At 38.0% G+C, this 19,633-nt stretch overlaps 1 protein-coding gene and 1 long non-coding RNA gene across 3 annotated transcripts in view; one reads left to right on the top strand and one right to left on the bottom strand.

The window, feature by feature from the left end:
- LOC139749229 (uncharacterized) overlaps positions 1-6,435 on the bottom strand; it is a 34,695-nt gene extending 28,260 nt beyond the window's left edge. For both annotated transcript variants that reach the window (XM_071662932.1, XM_071662930.1), the window contains exon 1: positions 6,231-6,435. The gene's annotated coding sequence lies outside the window, so the exon portion shown is untranslated. The remainder of the gene's footprint in view (positions 1-6,230) is intronic.
- A 238-nt stretch (positions 6,436-6,673) lies between these two features.
- Positions 6,674-18,535, top strand: LOC139749228 (uncharacterized). Its single transcript, XR_011712933.1, has 2 exons — positions 6,674-6,707; positions 12,815-18,535. It is a non-coding gene; the product is annotated as an uncharacterized lncRNA (long non-coding RNA).
- The last annotated feature ends 1,098 nt before the right edge of the window (positions 18,536-19,633 follow it).

The raw sequence follows: 19,633 nt of genomic DNA, 5'->3' as shown, positions 1-19,633 counted from the left end.
GAGATGAAGGGGGAAAAAATTACTTTTTGTACAGTATGCAGAGCTGAATACAAATGTGTTGCAAAAGGTGAAGCCAAATTATCATCGTCTCGTCAAAATATGTTCGAGCTAAGCTTTCTAAATTTATGTTTGCCAAGGGGAAAGAAGATAATGGCTTATTATTTAAGGCAGGGTTCATTTTCGAGTTTTCTTTTGACTTTGAATACTATTTCAGCAAAAGAATAAAATGTAGAGCGCGTTTTACACGTTCATATATATATATATATATATATATATATATATATATATATATATATATATATTATTATGAATAATCTCATTATAAACATGACTCGTTCGTCAGCCAGTGACCAGTTTTTGAGAGCTTTACTTTCAACCTTCCATCTCCTCAGGCCAGCGGCGCCCTGCGCGCCTCCTGCAGCTTTCTTGCGTGGTGCTGCAATGTTGTTGTCTGCGACCAGCAGATCGTATCATTTTTTCCGCCTCGAATTCTGCGAGAAGAGTTGTCGAGCCGTCTTAGAAAAACAAATGGCACGGGGTTCGAATCCATGTGGTGGAGGGTGTATATATATATATATATATATATATATATATATATATATATATATATATATATATATATATATTGCAAAAAAGTCACCTCCAGAGAGGTTTTCTCATTGTCAGTGGACGAGAGTAAAATCTCGTCGGAGAACTCATTCCAAAGGAGCCCATTATTTTCCTGCAGCTGATTGTAGCGCAGCCTTGAGCCTGCAGGCGCCTAACTGTGAAGAATTTATACCGGCTTGCCAATCAAATGATCATCTCATCTGTTTTTCGTGATTTATCGTCCATAATCTGTCAGTATTGAAAGTTAAGTGGTTTATGAGCAGTCAGTCACTCTTACTGTACCTTCTGCAGGAGGGAATCCAGCCTTCAGGTAGCGCCCATGACCGTGTGGCCTCACCGAAGTGGCCAGTGATCTTGGCCGTTGTGAGGTAAATATTGACTTGGCCCACGTTTACTTGCAGTCAATTTTGCTTTCCGTGAGTGTCCGTGTGTTCGGTTTATCTGTACATCCGTCCGTGGGCACATTTGTGTGTTTGTGATTATGGCTAGGCTAGCGCGCCCATTCCTCCATTCACTTCCGAGGAATTCAAGAATAGAGAGTCGTAAGGAGATACTTGTTGTTGAGTATTGTATTATACACGAGTTTGTGGTGTGAATATCAGCAATCCTATCACCAATCCATGTGCATATGAGAAAGCAACCTGGGCCAGGGAAAGCGGAATTGACAAGTCACTGTAGTGCTGGCTCATTGCACCGCCGTCACCAACCCTTCCGATGTCGGCGTGTGTATAATTGCTCGTTGATTTGGGTTTCAGCCAGACTCTGTCCCCATAAGATCTACATTTATTTAGCAACATGGCGGTGAGGCGGTCCCAGGGAATTTCATTAAAACACAGGGGTATTGTTTGGTGATAAGTCATACCCCTAGCGGCGCCTCGCGGTCTGCTGCCAGTGACTTAGTTGATAGTGTCATACGGCATTGCCCTCATGGGGTCCCATGTCTTAACCATTCTCTTATCATAAAACCTTTTGGTATTTCTGTGTATTGTTTGCATTAACCAAGTATTCTGGCATTTTATTCCATTCATCCACCACTCTCACACTACAGAAGTTCTTCTTCACGTCTATTTCAAGGTTTCTTGCATAATTTCATGTTATGGCCTCTTATTGTTCTACCTCCACATCTCTCGAAGAATTGTTAACTGTCTACGTCATAGATGTTATGAAAAATTAAAAAAGGTTCTGATCAGGTCACTCACCCCTCACTCTTCTCTCTTCCGAGGAGAGCAAATTTAGTCTCTCGCCTATTCCATGTAACTTAGCTCTCTGAATTCGGGAATCATTTTTGTCGCTCTCCTCTGGACCTTCACTATTAGCTCTTTGTGCTTCTTTACGTGCGGTGACCAAACTTGGAGAAACATATTCTAGTTTTGGCCTTACGTATGATGTAAAATGCTGGCTGAATAATTTTTTATCCATGAAATTTTAATGTTATTCTAATATTTGCGAGCAGACACTTGGCCTCCTCAACTGATGTCCTAAGATGGATAAGGACGATTTCTGCTCCCAAGTACCTCTCCCACACAAGATTCCAGCAGCCTGTTCCCTCCGAGATAATATTAGCAATAAAGCCTTCTTTTACGGTCAACAGTGCATAAAACAGGCTGTACCGGCTGGCTGGTATCACAAATGGTATTCATATATATATATATATATATATATATATATATATATATATATAGCCTATGAAGATACGTATTTCGAAAAAATACTGTTAATATTCGTTTTGGTTCGATCAAACCAAACTTAACCTAGAAAGAGCAAGGCTGCTGGGAAAGCGGGACGAATCGTCAGGTTTCCCTTTTATCTTTAACATCATAAGCTGTTGTTGAAGACTTTTTCTCTGGCGTGGTTATAAACTGAGTTTGGCGGAATGGTATTAGAATAATGAACAACAGTAATAAAGAAAAAATACCCAATAAACCGCCAGGGCGTTTTACGCCCGAACAACGGTAAAAGAAGGCTTCAGTATATATATATATATATATATATATATATATATATATATATATATATATATATATATATATATATATATATATATAAACGTATAAGAGAAAGTGGCGACACCCGCACCAGCCTGAGAAGATGCGGGCACAGTGAGGTCGCAGCGGTTGCCGGACAGCGCACGGGATTCAAATAGTAAAAGTGAGAGTGGTCGATCGACTTTTCCTCTCCAGCCGGTTGGATGCTACATACCCTCTCGACCATACCTCCTTCCTTCTGGACGCTTGCCTACCAACGTCTCTCTTCCCTTCGAAGTCTACCTTTGTCGAAATAATCCTTTTGCATACCTAGGATCTCTTGTACCCTTTATCTGCTATATTTATAGATTTGCGACTAGTATACACACACACACAATATATATATATATATATATATATATATATATATATATATATATATATATGTATATATATATATATATGTATATATATATATATATATATATATATATATATATATATATATATATATATATATATATATATATATATTATATATATATATATATATATATATATATATATATATATATATATATATATATATATTCATCGGAATATGTAATGCTCACGTGTAAATTATTCTAATCACCGACCACTTGCTGTTCTTGGTAGCCTTGGTTCGATTCTCGATATATATGTTCGAATTTTTTTCTAAAGTCATTTGACTCAATAATGCCTCAAGCTCGCTTTTTAAGAAAGGTCCCCTTTCAAGGAGCTCGTGCAACTCCAAGGCTGCGCTACCTTCATTATCAGGGAAATGTTAGCATACTTGATGTCGGTGGACTGAACCAGGGCATCTGAAGCCGCCAGGAAAAGTAGTAGAAAGGTCTACAGGTCCTGTTTGTGGAGAAGGGGCTGTGGAATGAGGCCATTTCTTCGTCTTTTCCTGGCGCTACCTCGTTAACGTGGGAAGCGGCAAACAAGTGTAAAAAGTATATATATATATATATATATATATATATATATATATATATATATATATATATATATATATATACACACACAGTGTTGTGTTTACCTAAATGGTATCTTTATACTTTCTTAAAGTTGAATGTGTTATGATGGGCACATTGGGAATAATTATACGTCCTTAAGTAATACATTATATGCTGTCCTCGGTGACATCAAAATGAATATTTTACCCAGATAAATCCATAAAACTTGTCTTCCCAGGCAACCTACCCACTGGCTCTGACACAATACACGCCAGAAGTTGCTCGCCAAGAAAGCCAATCGCTGGCAAACCGTTACTGTGTTGTCCCACGAAACGCACCGGAATTTATTAGCCAGGATAGCCGTACGCTGGAAGCCTTAACACTACCAGACGATATGAACTTTTATTCATGACAGTAATGTGCTGGTAGCTGGTATTGGGTACTGACGCAACATACGCCAGAAGTAGTCGAACATACCAGACGTGAGGCGGTAGCCCACCATTGGCTCCTGTCATAAAACACGCCAAGTTGTTTGTCAGGACAGCCGTGCGCTGGTGGCTTGTATTCGGACCTGATCCAATACGCGCTCAAAGGTGTTAGCCAGGACAGCCGTGCGCTAGTATTAGGTACAGAATAATGACACCATAGACCAGAATTTGTTGGCGATGACGGCTGTTCTCTAGGAGCCGGTAATGACTTCCAATCAACATTCCCCAGAAGTTGTTAGACAGGAGAAGCGTGCGCTGGGAGCCGGTACTGGGTCATCGCCAGCTGGCGACTCCGTCACATTTGCCTTTCTCGCGGTTGATTTGGCACCAGCGTTGCATACTGGTGTGAAAGCTGGCTGTCTCAAACCCCGTTTCAAGAGGTCGAGGATATTTTGTCAAACTTTTTCTTGTTTTAGTTTTATGGCTGCATCACCCATCTTGTTGCATCAGTATAGTTTATAGCCAAAATGGGCTGGATTTGTTTGAATGCCTCAGACAAAGTGATTATTCACTCTTAATTAAAAGGAAAAATGGAATCGAGATACAGGGGTTGAATATATGAGAAAATGGAAGGAATATTTAGAAGCTATCACTCCGGTAATTAAACATCATTGAACTGCAGTTTCAGATGGACATATCATATCGAAATACGAAGTTTGTTAAGCTGTGGGGAGCAAAATATTGCAACTCTGGGATCGAAATTTATTTCCGAGCCACATTTCAGGATGCATTGACTAATTCCAAGGTAGTCACCCATATATAAGGAATTTTGATCATTGAAATTAAAGTCCCAATGAAGTATTGTTATCATTAATAATCTTTTTACTCGTTTTTCGTTGATTTGATCTTTTTTTTCAGCAAATTTTCTTGTCTCATCATTCTTTTATTACCGGTTTATCATCAGATTTACATCTGTCTGACATTTACATTTTTTTCCCCTAACCACTCACTTATTTTTGTGAAGGTGTGGTTGCGGCGGGCAGCTCAGGGAGCGTCCTGGCCTTTTGGATAAACGTATTTGGCTGTATATATACACTAACAAGGCTCTGGCTACTCACACATGCCTCTGAACATACACTTCACATGAATTTGCATAAGCAGAAACAAATTCTTGATACATGCGCGCAATTGAAAAACCGGGATGCATTTTCTAATCATTCTCATTTACGTAAACTAGTACAAGCTTTTATTATTATTATTATATATATCATATATATATGTATATATATTATATATATATATATTATATATATATGTATATATATATATATATATATATATATATATATATATATTATATATATATATGTATATATTCTTTCTTTTAAACTATTCGCCATTTCCCGCGCTAGCGAGGTAGCGTTAAAAACAGAGGACTGGGCCTTTTTTTGGAATATCCTCACCTGGCCCCCTCTGTTCCTTCTCTTGGAAAATATATATATATATATATATATATATATATATATATATATATATATATATATATATATATATATCATTGTACCTATAGGAGACTTCTAGCTTCTGCGAAGCTGATTTTATGTTGATTATGTGGGGTTTCTTAGGATAAAGCAGAGGATAAGGGTATGCCAGCGTCTTCATTAGTGCAGTGTTGTAGTCAATTAAGTAACTGCTGATCCATTCCGAGATGCTGCACAGGTCCGAATTAAAGAGAGGCAAGTTCATTACAGAAGAAAAAAAGAAGGTATTAGAGTGAAGAAAGTGCGAGAGGGAGTTATGGCTAGGATAAGCCGCCTCTCCATCACTGACTAACACAATAGATCGAGAAGAGAAATGGATTTTGTTATATAGCAAATAGAAGAAGAAAGCCAAATGGGAAGGGAGAACTTCAGAGCATACACGTAAGCAATGCTGTTTTATATGCAACGAATGCCTTGAAATGTCGAGGGAGACGATAGATACATCAAAATCCCTTAGAGAAGAAAGCCATAGGTGTCACAGCCTGTATTTGAAGCTGTCAGTGTCATTAATGGATGGATATTATATAATAATTAACGGACCGTGTATAAATGAAGTACACTTACTTCTATGGAGATTATATATTCATTTACTATCTACCAATGTATATATAAATATATATATATATATTTGGAGGGATGAGGATAAATTCCATTCTTATGCCTTGCCGTGCCTGACACTGAAAAAGAACACACTGAAAATAAACTTACCTTTTTTCAATGTTTCTTGTAGTATGATGTTAATTCCATACATTTATGAAAACTGATTCGTTCTTCGTATAGTGCCATTTGTAGCGTGATTTTGAGATGCAGTTCATCACATCACCTAGTTCTTCTCCTAAATGAATATATATGTATGTCTGGATACCTCTGATCAACTTGTTAGTACCGGTCACACGTATATCACCAGTGGACACACACTGGAAGGTAAAGTCGAGAGGGACCCACTGGACATAGGTTGACGCCAGTGTGACGTCATGTGATCGTATTCAATCCCTCATGTACATTATCAATGTCGCCTCAACATTATGAATTTAGACAGTCAAGTTAGCACAGAAAATAAACTAGGGAACATTTGAGATAAGGTCTTAAAATTTAGTAACATAAAAACAAAGATTGGGGAAAAATAATAGTGTCGTGCGTCTGGCAGCGGTTGGAGAGTGAAGATGGCACTAGTGAGGTGGTCCGGTGCGTAATTTTGAATTGTAATTGGAAAACGTAATAATGTTGGTGTGATTTACAGTTTTTAGCTGAATAACTTACCAGTTATGTGCCTAGTTGGTTAGAAATTCCTTTTGGAGTGTGTAACGTTGATAAGGCAACAGATTTTAAGGTGTAAGAGAAGAACACGTCGTTTCCGATCTTGTCAGTCACTTCAAAACATTGTCTCGGGCTCATGGACATGTGCTATAATGAAGACGAGCTCCAGGATTTGTGTAGCCATTTAAATATGATGTCTTTCTGGATTGTGTGAGCCACAAAAGATTATAAGTCATACCACTAGACTAGCAATTATACGAGCCTTTGTTTTGGGTCTGTAGGTTTGGGGTTTCTCATTGGCTCAGTTAGGGGCTCAGCAGTGTTTTTTTTAATATAGAATGTTTTATGTCATGATTTACATTACTAGTGTATGCTGTATTGAAATGAGAATAAGGCTCGTAGGTCGAAATATATATTTCTCATTGTGTTAGGGATTCAAAAGTGGGGAGGGCAATTGAAGATCAGAGAAAACGTTGGGTTAATCGACGCACAGGTTGGAGAACCACTAATATGAATCAAATGAACTTATTTCAGACCTATCATATTTGTCCTAACAGTAGATATATACTATATATTCGACGTTATCTGAAAAGATAAAGTGGTTATGGATTTAGTTTTACTTGTAGATTATTGAGTTGAAGAAGCTGGAGTGCATTGAAACTTAGATAAGAATAAGCTCCACTAACTATGCGGTAGGAAAGAGCTAATAGCAATATCGTTGATATGTGTTGAAATAGGATTGAAGATTTAGATATAGTGCCAGGGGAAATTCGATGAGGTTTTCATGGATTATGTTAAACCCTGTATTTTACCTACTATTATACTATTATGGCAATGCCAGGTTTTTCCTGATTACTGTGTGCATGTAAAGATTTGCCAGTAAGCTTTATATGGGCTCGTGTCATCAACAGCTTGTTGTTGGGTATGCCGTCATTGCCACAGGTCAGGTGAGGTTTCTCTCGTTGCCATTACTGATGCAGGAAGGCCTGTTTGGAATTGTAGCGTATTGTGCTGTAAGGTAAATGCATGTGTTATGTTAAAATGGGATGAATTACTTCATCCCATATAAAATCAGTGGTTTTCCTGGTCATCATAGCCCTCCATACTATTGACATTTGGTTGAAGATAGAATAATGATTGATAATCTAGATCATGTTCCGTTAATCTCAAAATATTCTTCACCTGGTATGTCTATGATTGCATTGCTAGAACTTGCTACATTTTGAGTTCTTTGTTTCCTTCTTTCACCTAACTGCTGGTTGGGACTATTTCTCTTACAAATTAGAATTTGATAAGGAATAAAAAGCCCTTAAGTGCACTATCCCAGATCAGTTACTGCCTTCATCCAGTCATCAGGCACCCAACCACATTTCCATGGTTCCATATACACTTTCCAGATCCACTCTACAGCAGCGTCACTTCCATTCATCACTAACTCATTCACTTCTCCATTTATACCTCAAGCTTTACCATTCTTTATGAGATTTATTTCCCCTTCAGGCTTTCTAATATCATCCTCTACTTTATAGATATTTTCCTCCTCTATTTATTTCTGTTTTCCAAGACCTCCTATCCATTCCATTCATTGGTTTTAGGGCACAGTGCTAGATTAAGTATCTTTGGGACCCATAGCATCTTCAGAAGAAGGAATCCTTGTCTGATAGAAAATATGTTCCTTGCCATTATTTTAGTTTTTAATATTTGTTTTGATGTGCAGTTTAAAACATGTTTCTCAAACATTAGGAGCAAATGAGAAGCATGTGTTTATATCATAATACATCTTTTATTCATAGATAATCTACAGAGTAAGCAACAGTGATTAATCTTACTCCTGAATGAACAACCTGAAAACACTTGCTTTATATTACAAACCGGCTATCAGCAATGCATGGTTGTCATGCTTTAGACTACTAGTCATTGATCAGAGTCGAAGTGTTAATCTCGTGAGGTATATTGTACTCATTACTAATCAGAGTGAGTCTATTCAAACGATCTTGTCCGATGGAGGATCACAGCTACATTTTTGTTTGTTTTAGTTTGGAGAATGATCACTTGCCCGAGCAGTTTGTAATCACAGTTTTCGCTGTGATAAAACAATTTTAAATGATTTCCAGTTATCTTTTTATGTGTGAAACTTATCTAGGCCCACAGACATAGATGGACTTGCATCAGCTTTACTTCTTTACTTCATAGCAGTAACTTGCTTTCCCTGTTTGGTCTTGAGCAGAATTGAAAACTGTGAACTCATTTTCCAAGCTGGATAGGATTCCATGAGCTGCAGTGTCAAATTTTAGGGAAAAATACTGCTAACATTCTGGGATGCCTTAAGTTTATTTGTAAGTTGTCTAAGTCCATTTGAATATCTTCAGATACTGATCTTGGCTTTTCATTTTTACTGTTGCCTTTGTGCATTCACTGGAATTCTTATTTATACTGTGCAAAATTTTTTAGCATCAGCAGTCATCCATTAGTAATGCATAAAACTGAACCTGCAGTGGCTGCTCCTTGTTGGACATCCATGTGCATTGCACACCTTGCACATGATCAAGATCTTGCCGTGTTAGGTCTGAAGGCCTAGTTCCATGTGTTTAGGCCTCGTGATTTTGGTCTTTCAAAGAACCACTCATTAGACTCAGCCATTTCAGACAGAAATGTTTAGAAGTTAACTTTTGAATGAGACAAGCACTGAATTGATGAGGATTCATTGTACAAGAAAAATTGACTGCAATTGTAGATAGACATGAAATAAAAGAAACATGAGACAGATTCTGGTGTATCGAAAAATATAATGCTTAGCTCAGCAATGAAAATATTCTTATATTAATGAGATTAGAATCCAAGAAGTGATCATTTGACTCACATTTATGAACTAGGATCAATTTCAGACTCATCAATCACAGTTTTAGTGTTTGCTGAATTCTTTGCTTATTTAGTTAATTTACTTTGTCACAAAATAAGAGTAACAAAGCCTGTACTTGTAAAAGTGTAAATATATAAGGATTTTGCTATTGTATTGTGGTCAGAAATTAAGTATACTGGATGGTATTGCAGTGGAATTTATTAAAAAAGGGGGTGACTGTATTGTTGACTGGTTGGTAAGGTTATTTAATGTATGTATGATTCATGGTGAGGTGCCTGAGGATTGGCGGTATGCTTGCATAGTGCCATTGTACAAAGGCAAAGGGGATAAGAGTGAGTGCTCAAATTACAGAGGTATAAGTTTGTTGAGTATTCCTGGTTAATTATATGGGAGGGTATTGATTGAGAGGGTGAAGGCATGTACAGAGCATCAGATTGGGGAAGAGCAGTGTGGTTTCAGAAGTGGTAGAGGATGTGTGGATCAGGTGTTTGCTTTGAAGAATGTATGTGAGAAATACTTAGAAAAGCAAATGGATTTGTATATAGCATTTATGGATCTGGAGAAGGCATATGATAGAGTTGATAGAGATGCTTTGTGGAAGGTACTAAGAATATATGGTGTGGGAGGCAAGTTGTTAGAAGCAGTGAAAAGTTTTTATTGAGGATGTAAGGCATGTGTACTTGTAGGAAGAGAGGGAAGTGATTGGTTCTCAGTGAATGTAGGTTTGCGGCAGGGGTGTGTAATGTCTCCATGGTTGTTTAATTTGTTTATGGATGGGGTTGTTAGGGAGGTGAATGCAAGAGTTTTGGAAAGAGGGGCAAGTATGCAGTCTGTTGGGGATGAGAGAGCTTGGGAAGTGAGTCAGTTGTTGTTCGCTGATGATACAGCGCTGGTGGCTGATTCATGTGAGAAACTGCAGAAGCTGGTGACTGAGTTTGGTAAAGTGTGTGAAAGAAGAAAGTTAAGAGTAAATGTGAATAAGAGCAAGGTTATTAGGTACAGTAGGGTTGAGGGTCAAGTCACTTGGGAGGTAAGTTTGAATGGAGAAAAACTGGAGGAAGTAAAGTGTTTTAGATATCTGGGAGTGGATCTGGCAGTGGATGGAACCATGGAGCGGAAGTGAATCATAGGGTGGGGGAGGGGGCGAAAATCCTGGGAGCCTTGAAGAATGTTTGGAAGTCGAGAACATTATCTTGGAAAGCAAAAATGGGTATGTTTGAAGGAATAGTGGTTCCAACAATGTTGTATGGTTGCGAGGCATGGGCTATGGATAGAGTTGTGCACAGGAGGGTGGGTGTGCTGGAAATGAGATGTTTGAGGACAATATGTGGTGTGAGGTGGTTTGATCGAGTAAGTAATGTAAGGGTAAGAGAGGTGTGTGGAAATAAAAAGAGTGTGGTTGAGAGAGCAGAAGAGGGTTTTGAAATGGTTTGGGCACATGGAGAGAATGAGTGAGGAAAGATTGACCAAGAGGATATATGTGTCGGAGGTGGAGGGAATGAGAAGTGGGAGACCAAATTGGAGGTGGAAAGGAGTGAAAAAGATTTTGTGATCGGGGCCTGAACATGCAGGAGGGTGAAAGGCAGGCAAGGAATAGAGTGAATTGGATCGATGTGGTATACCGGGGTCGACATGCTGTCAATGGATTGAATCAGGGCATGTGAAGCGTCTTGGGTAAAGCATGGAAAGTTCTGTGGGGCCTGGATGTGGAAAGGGAGCTGTGGTTTCGGGCATTATTACATGACAGCTAGAGACTGAGTGTGAACGAATGGGGCCTTTGTTGTCTTTTCCTAGCGCTACCTCGCACACATGAGGGGGATGTTATTTCATGTGTGGCGATGGGAATAAATAAAGGCAGACTATGAATTATGTACATGTGTATATATGTATAAGTCTGTGTGTGTATATATATGTGTACATTGAGATGTATAGGTATATATATTTGCATGTGTGGACGTGTATGTATATACATTGTGTATGGGGGTGGGTTGGGCCATTTCTTTCGTCTGTTTCCTTGCGCTACCTCGCAAACGCGGGAGACAGCGACAAAGCAAAATAGAATAAATAAATAATATGATTTTAATCTGATGACAATTCTCATGCTTTGAAATTGTTAGTAGTTGTAGTAAGCCACCGACCAGGGAGATATATTACTGCTACTTACTGCCTGGTTATTGGGATGGCTGCTGCTTAGCAGGCCAGCACTTCATTACTTATCAAGTTGCACACCTCTGACCCAGTTAGCTGTCTTTTATTTTTGCCTGACCCACATGTGGACTGCAGGCATTCTCTCCACAAACATACAGTCTCCCCTTGTCACACACAATGCTTGATTTCCCTGCTGTTAGTGCTGTGCACTAGCCTTCTTATGATAGTAGTAGGTAGGAGCATTAGGCTGAAGAATTAGATAGAAGTAGTTGGTAGAGAACAATAGGTAGGAGCACTAGAAGTAGTAGTAGGTTGGAAGATTATGTAGACACATAAGGTAGTAGTAGTTAGCAAGAACATTAGGTAGTTGCCTCTAGAACTACTGCTAGAGTTGCCCTCTGCCAGTGGCCAGTTAAGGGTGATGAGACATTGAAGGCTAAGCAGCACAATTGGAGTTAACAAGTTATGGAAACTTTTGCTGTGACCACTCCCTTAGGGGAGTTCTCAAAGGGAACGAATAATAGAGCAGTAGATGTATAGATAGATAGATGTTATTGTTAAAACTCAGTCTTATGTTTGGCATCCAACAAAATGAGGTGAGTGGAATACAAAGTATGTAACTGTAATAATGCAGTGTATGTATTATACAGTATGGTATTATATATATAAAGTTGAATAGATATTAGTGTATAGTAATTTTGGATTGCATCATTTTACCTTCCATTGCCCTTTGCTTTTCAGAAACCCATCTTTTGTTCTTAAATAGTCGGTAATTACTTTTGTATGAATGTGATTGCTTTAGAAATTATATTGATATGTTCAGTAATTCAATTTCTGGTAATTCATGAAGGGGGGATCTCTTGTTTGTGTAGATATAAGTTAATGATTGAGAGATTGCTAAAATTATGTATTTTCTTAATTGCTCCATTGTCTTACTTCTCAAATAATTATTTATTTATCACACAAGTAGGGTTGGTAAATTTACATTTAAGCATATCACTTACTGCCTTCTTATTCCACATTTTAGGTATGTGATATTGTTGGTTAAAATGACCCGTCCAAGGAAGAAGAATAGACAGTTGTAATAGGAGGAAGAAGTTCAACCTGAGAAACATGGCAGGGAAGACTGTATTTGTGACAGTTGGAACAACCCACTTTGATGCTTTAATTCAAGCTGTGGTTGAGGAAGACTCTTTGGCCATTTTACGAGAAAAGGGCTACACCAAAATTAACCTCCAAATTGGACAAGGAAAATTTGTACCACCCAATGGTGATCACCAAGGAGTCACACTGAAGCACTTCAAATTGAAACCATCCATTGCTGAAGATTTTGAAGCTGCAGATCTTGTAATAAGCCATGCAGGTTCTGGATCTTGCTTAGAGGCACTAGGGGCTGGGAAGCCCTTGGTGGCAGTAGTGAACGACACGTTAATGGCCAACCATCAGACAGAATTGGCAGAGGAACTTTCCAACAATGGCTTTTGTTATTTTTGCTATCCAGCCACTTTGCAAGAGATGCTTAGTAGTATGGACATATCACAACTCAGACCTTATGTTCCAGGTCAACCTAGACTCTTGGCACAGTACTTAGATTCAGTTATTAAAGTAACCCCATAATGTCAGAACTCAGATAAAACAGGCTTGCGCATCAAATTTGTAAATAATGAAGCATATGATGTTGATTGATAATGACCATAATATCAACACCAGAAATCTGTTTATCAATGATATTAGAGTTACACTCTAGGATATAAAAACAGTGATGCTACAATTATTATTTTAGACTTAAACTTTTAGATAAACTATAATGAGACTAAGGAAAGCAACTTTCAGTTAAGTACAATGGAATATGGTTAGAGCTCTTAATTTTTTGTGTTCTACCTGAAGTAAAAAACTATCATTTCCATTCAGCATTTTTGGCAATTTCAAAATCCAAAAAAATCTGTTTCTCCATGGTTGAGAACTACACCACAATCACTCCACTTCATAAGAGGTTAGTTTGATGGTGGTGTTGGCATTGAATGTGTGAGGGCCAGCACCACATCTTTGCTTTCCAGACACAAGGTGACTGTCTTGGAAGGGTCCATGGAACCTCGCTCATTGATTCTGTGTTTTGATGTATATATATATATATATATATATATATATTAATGTATTGTTAAATTGAAAATACAAATACACCTGAAAATAAAAATGAAAAAGATCTCTATTATATGGTAAATGAAATTATGTAACTTTCCCACTGATATAAATTCCACTATATTACAAGGTGACAAAAATTATATTGTTACAGCTTTTCCCATAAGATGAAAATGGTGGTGGTGGCAGTTTGGGAGGGGAAGCAAGTGGTCAGTGAGCAGTGAATGAAACCTCCCTACCCTAAACTTGCTATCCACCACTACCCCTTATGGCTTTTGATTTAGGTCAATACAGTGTATTTCTTCCTTTAATTGTACATTCAACTTTTGCATGATTATTATTATTATTATTATTATTATAATTTGTCGCTGTCTCCTGCATTGGCGAGGTAGCGCAAGGAAACAGACGAAAGAATGGCCCAACCCACCCACATACACGTCCACACACGCACATATACATACCTATATATATTTGCGTGTGTGGACGTGTATGTATATACATGTGTATGTGGGTGGGTTGGGCCATTCTTTCGTCTGTTTCCTTGCGCTCCCTCACTAACGCGGGAGACAGCAACAAAGCAAAATAAATAAATATATATATATATATATATATATATATATATATATATATATATATATATATATATATATATACAGACACAGACAATAACATATATACACTTGTACATAATTCATACTTGCTGCCTTAATAATTCCTGTCGACACCCCGCCACACATGAAATGATACCCCCCTCATGCGCACAAGATAGCATTAGGAAAAGACAACAGAGGCCACATTCGTTCACACTCAGTCTCGAGCTGTCATGTATAATGCACCGAAACCACAGCTCCCTTTCCACGTCCAGGCCCCACAAAACTTTCCATGATTTACCCCAGATGCTTCACATGCCCTGGTTCAATCCATTGACGGCACGTTGACACAGGTATACCACATTGTTCCATTTCATTCTATTCCTTGCACGCCTTTCACCCTCCTGCATGTTGAGGCCCTGATCGCTCAAAATCTTTTTCACTCTATCCTTCCACCTCCAATTTGGTCTCCCACTTCTCGTTCCCTCCACCTCTGACACATATATCCTCTTTGTCAATCTTTCCTCTCTCATTCTCTCCATGTGACCCTTTTCAACACACCCTCTTCTGCTCTCTCAGCCACACTCTTTTCATTACCATACATCTCTTATCCTTTCATTACTTACTCGATCAGACCACCTCACACCACATATTGTCCTCAAAGGTCTCATTTCCAACACATCCACCCTCCTCCAAACAACCCTATCTATAGCCCACACCTCACAACTATATAACATTGTTGGAACTACTATTCCTTCAAACATACCCATTTTTGCTTTCCAAGATAATGTTCATGCCTTCCACACATTCTTCAACGCTCCCAGAACCTTTGCCTCCTTCCCCACCCTGTGACTCACTTCCGCTTCCATGGTTCCATCCACTGCCAAATCCACTCTCAGATATCTAAAACACTTCACTTCCTCCAGTTTTTCTCCATTCAAACTTACCTCCCAATTGACTTGTCCATCAACCCTACTATACTTAATAACCTTGCTCTTATTTACATTTAGTCTTTATCATCAGCGAACAGCAACTGACTCACTTCCCGAGCCCTATCATCCACAACAGACTGCATACTTGTCTTTTTCTCCAAAACTCCCTAACGATCCAAGGGATGAGAGGGGTAGAAGTGGAAAGTGTGAACAAATGTAAGTAAGGGAAGGAAGTTGTGTCGGCTACTCATCTCCCATTCCAAACTGCTGCCACCATCACCACCTCAGTCATGGGATTGGCTGTTATTTTTTTGTACAACAGACCAACATTTTTAAGATATAAGTGTGGTGGATTCCATGTCCGTTAGAAAACAGTTACGTGAATTCATTCAAAATGTAATAGAGATGTTTCCAGAAAAAAAATTATCTTAAATTTTCTCTAGTACGTGTACTGAAATAAAACATTGGTTTGTACAGTATATTAACATACATTGCAGATAATTCTCTGATGCAGTACAATGTCAGTAAGGTATACAACGTTATGTAAGGTGTGTGTGTATTTAGAGGTGAATCCAGGACAAACTGCTTAAATATCTCATTTTTTTCTGTATGTACTGGATATTAATTTGGTTGGATCTCCACCAAACAGCATGGTGTACTCATATTGACTTACTGCTGTCAAATATAAATCACCAAGTCTGTCAAAGCTAATGGTCCATTCAGCAGCTTTTTAGGGTTGCTATGAAGGATTTAAGTGATGTAAGTCAAAAGATTGGTAATGCCTAACTCTAAAGTAATTTGATTGTAATGTACAGTTACTCTTATAAAAGCAGATGAACACATTTTATAATTAAAAGTGCAGGACTATCTCACTGGACACTGCAGTTTTGGTTGGGTTGCGGATGTGTTTTGTTGTAAACTTTAAAGGTATTGCTAGGACACGTGGCCATTTATTTTGGTTTTGGTGGAAAATGTAGTCCAGACTGGAGGTAGACCTTAGACACATTGTTAAAGGTTACTTTTCTTAACACCGAGTGGAAAACAGATTTAATGTCAGTACTATGGAATTTGCTGTGCAATTTGAATTCCTTTGACCCTTTAGGTAGTAGATGTAGTTGGTAAGCAGCCACTAACCAGGGAGGTACTACCTGCCTAGGTATCAGGATGTGTCACGGCTGTGTATGTGCAGCAATTCTGAGGTTAAGTTGCACTCCGTTCACCTAGGTAGCTGATTTTACTTTCTGCTTCACTCAGACATGTACTGTTGGTATTCTGTCCATGAACATACATTGTCACCATGTCACAAACAACACATGACATCACTTAATTCAAAACTAGATTTCCTGTGGTTAGCACTATGCACTAGCCATGCCTTTTGGCAAAATGATAGATAAACTGTAGTACACAGAAATGTTACACTAGCATTTGGTTGAAAAATTAGGTGGTGGTACTTATGAGCATTAGCTGGGAGCATTAGACAGAAGTAGGTTGGAACATTAGGTAGGAGCCTTTGAAAACTGCCCTAGAGTTGCCCTCTGCCAGTGGCATGCTAAGGGTAGGCACTAAAGTCTTAAAAGTGGCTTTGCTGAAGTTCAACAGTTATATTGACACTTCTTAGCCTTTAGTGCCTCACCCTTAAGCAGGCCACTACCAGAGGGCAAATCTTTTGCAGTGTTTGTAGAGGCTTCTACCTATTGACCACTACCTAATGCTCTCACCCAGTGTTCCTAACAACTACCTCTACCTAAAGCTCATGCCTAAATGTTCCTATTTATTTATATTTTATTTTGCTTTGTCGCTGTCTCCCGCGTTTGCGAGGTAGCGCAAGGAAACAGACGAAAGAAATGGCCTAACCCACCCCCATACACATGTATATACATACACGTCTACACATGTATATACATACACATGTATATACATACGTCTACACATGTATGTATATACATGTGTATGGGGGTGGGTTGGGCCATTTCTTTCGTCTGTTTCCTTGCGCTACCTCGCAAACGCGGGAGACAGCAGCAAAGCAAAATAAAATATAAATAAATAGGAACATTTAGGTAGGAGCTTTAGGTAGAGGTAGTTGTTACTGCTAATATCTATTGCTCTTACCATTTTGCCAAAAGGCAGGGTTAGCACACAGCGTTCATCACAGGCACATCTAAAGTTACAAAGAATTAGTTGTGTTGTCAAGTGTTATGTATGACGAGAGAGTTACGGTTAAGGACAGAATGCCTGTAGTCCACGTGGGTGAGGCAGAAAAAAACGGGTACCTGGGTCAGTGGAGTGCAACTTGACAAACCAATGAAGTGGAGCTGTCACTGACCCTCCTGATACCTTCCTGGCTGCTTGCCTACTACCACTCCATACATGATTTAAATTTCAGTACTTACTACAAAGTAAAGGTTGTGTCTAGTTTGTTAAAATAAGTGTCTGACCCAGTAGGATATTCCATAGCAAGTTGTTACAAACTCAAATTTTTGTGGTTTCAACAGTGTATGGGTCCAAGTTTCTTTAGGCTGCATCCCTATGGCTAAAGTTCGAAAGTATGGAAATTTTTCCACCATTCTGCACAAGTAACCTTGGTTTTCTTCATTATCCTTCGTTATTTTTCTTTGAAGGATTTGTGTTAGGACAATTAGACTAACATTTTTTATTCAACAATTTGGTTTCCTTAGTACTTGTAGATTATGCTTGATATACATTTTTCTGATCTTTGGATGTTGGAAGCATATTTACTCAAGGATGGTAGAGCTGTATTTATTCTAGACAGATGGGAGTTTATAAAAAAAACCTTAGTGTATCTTATTTGTGAAAAAAATCCAAACTCCATTCCATGATTAAATACAGTCTCCCAAAATATAAATGGCCTGAGAAGTTTTTAAATAAGATATACAGCCTTTTGATCCTCTTACAAATTTTCATAAATGGTTTATAGTCTTACTTTGAAATGTTAATCACATCTAAAAAATAACAATGTTGGTCAGCTTTAAGTTCATACAAAATGTTTAAAAAATCTATCAGTAAATAAGTAATTTAGTGAATCTCAACCATACATAAAAAAAAAAAAAAAAAAAAAAAAATAGAAAATATCACTTTGTAAGGTCCAACTTTTGTCCAAAATGGACTTTAAAAAGTCATAATCCTTCTTATATATAAATTGATTGCTATGTGCATACAAAGCTAGTCTTTAACCACATTCTGGTACACAAAATAATTTTAGCTACTTATAAGTTCTGGTGTATACTTTATGATCAGAGTACTTTAGTTTTCAGTACCGAATCTGTATCACAGAATAAGTAACAAATATTGCATACAAGTGAATGAAATTGATGTAACATGTCACTGCATCCTACACATGAAACAACCTGTGCTGTGTAGTAATCTATATGCTAATCCTTTTACATTACTAGTAAAAACTTTACCTTTGAAAAAAAAATAAATTTGGTAAATCAACCTGTTACCCAAAAGATATATATGAAAATAGTTGCCCTGAGAATAAACTTTTTTTTTAAAACTATATCTGGGACCATGAGGTGTACAATATAAAATATGAATATTAACCATTTATCTACTGCCCAGAAGAGTAAAATATAATTCTCACTGGAAGTCTTTGTCTTTGTATCCTTTAGGTTCCTTCCTGCTATTACAGTATGGAGGACAAAACATTTAATATGAAAGTACTTAAAAGAATCTGCTGAAAATTTAAAGATACACTGGTTCACTAATTCTTGAATCTCTCTGAAACCCTTTTAAGTTCCTGAGTTTTACACCCCTGACCTCAAGAGGTACTTACATTCTAAGAAAGTATAAGGCTACCTTATCATCCTACCCATAATAAATAACTTGAATTCCATTTCCAAGCATCATTCCTGATAATCAACATACAAATATTTTACTAATGAAATATTACTAACACTAAGTACATTAATAGTCTTTCCCTGGGGATAGGGGAGAAAGAATACTTCTCACGTATTCCCTGCATGTTGTAGAAGGCGACTAAAAGGGAAGGGGGTGGGGGGCTGGAAATCCTCCCCTCTCAGTTTTTTTTTAATTTTCCAAAAGAAGGAACATAGAAGGGGGCCAGGTGAGGATGTTCCCTCAAAGGTCCAGTCCTCTGTTCTTAACGCTACCTTGCTAACGCAGGAAATGGCGAATAGTATGAAAAAAGAAAAAACTAAGTACATA

The sequence above is a fragment of the Panulirus ornatus genome, chromosome 6 (genome assembly GCF_036320965.1).
Source record: "Panulirus ornatus isolate Po-2019 chromosome 6, ASM3632096v1, whole genome shotgun sequence".
NCBI classification, from domain to species: domain Eukaryota; kingdom Metazoa; phylum Arthropoda; class Malacostraca; order Decapoda; family Palinuridae; genus Panulirus; species Panulirus ornatus.
The sequence above is the reverse complement of the archived record's forward strand: the minus strand, read 5'-3'. Positions and strand labels throughout refer to the sequence as shown.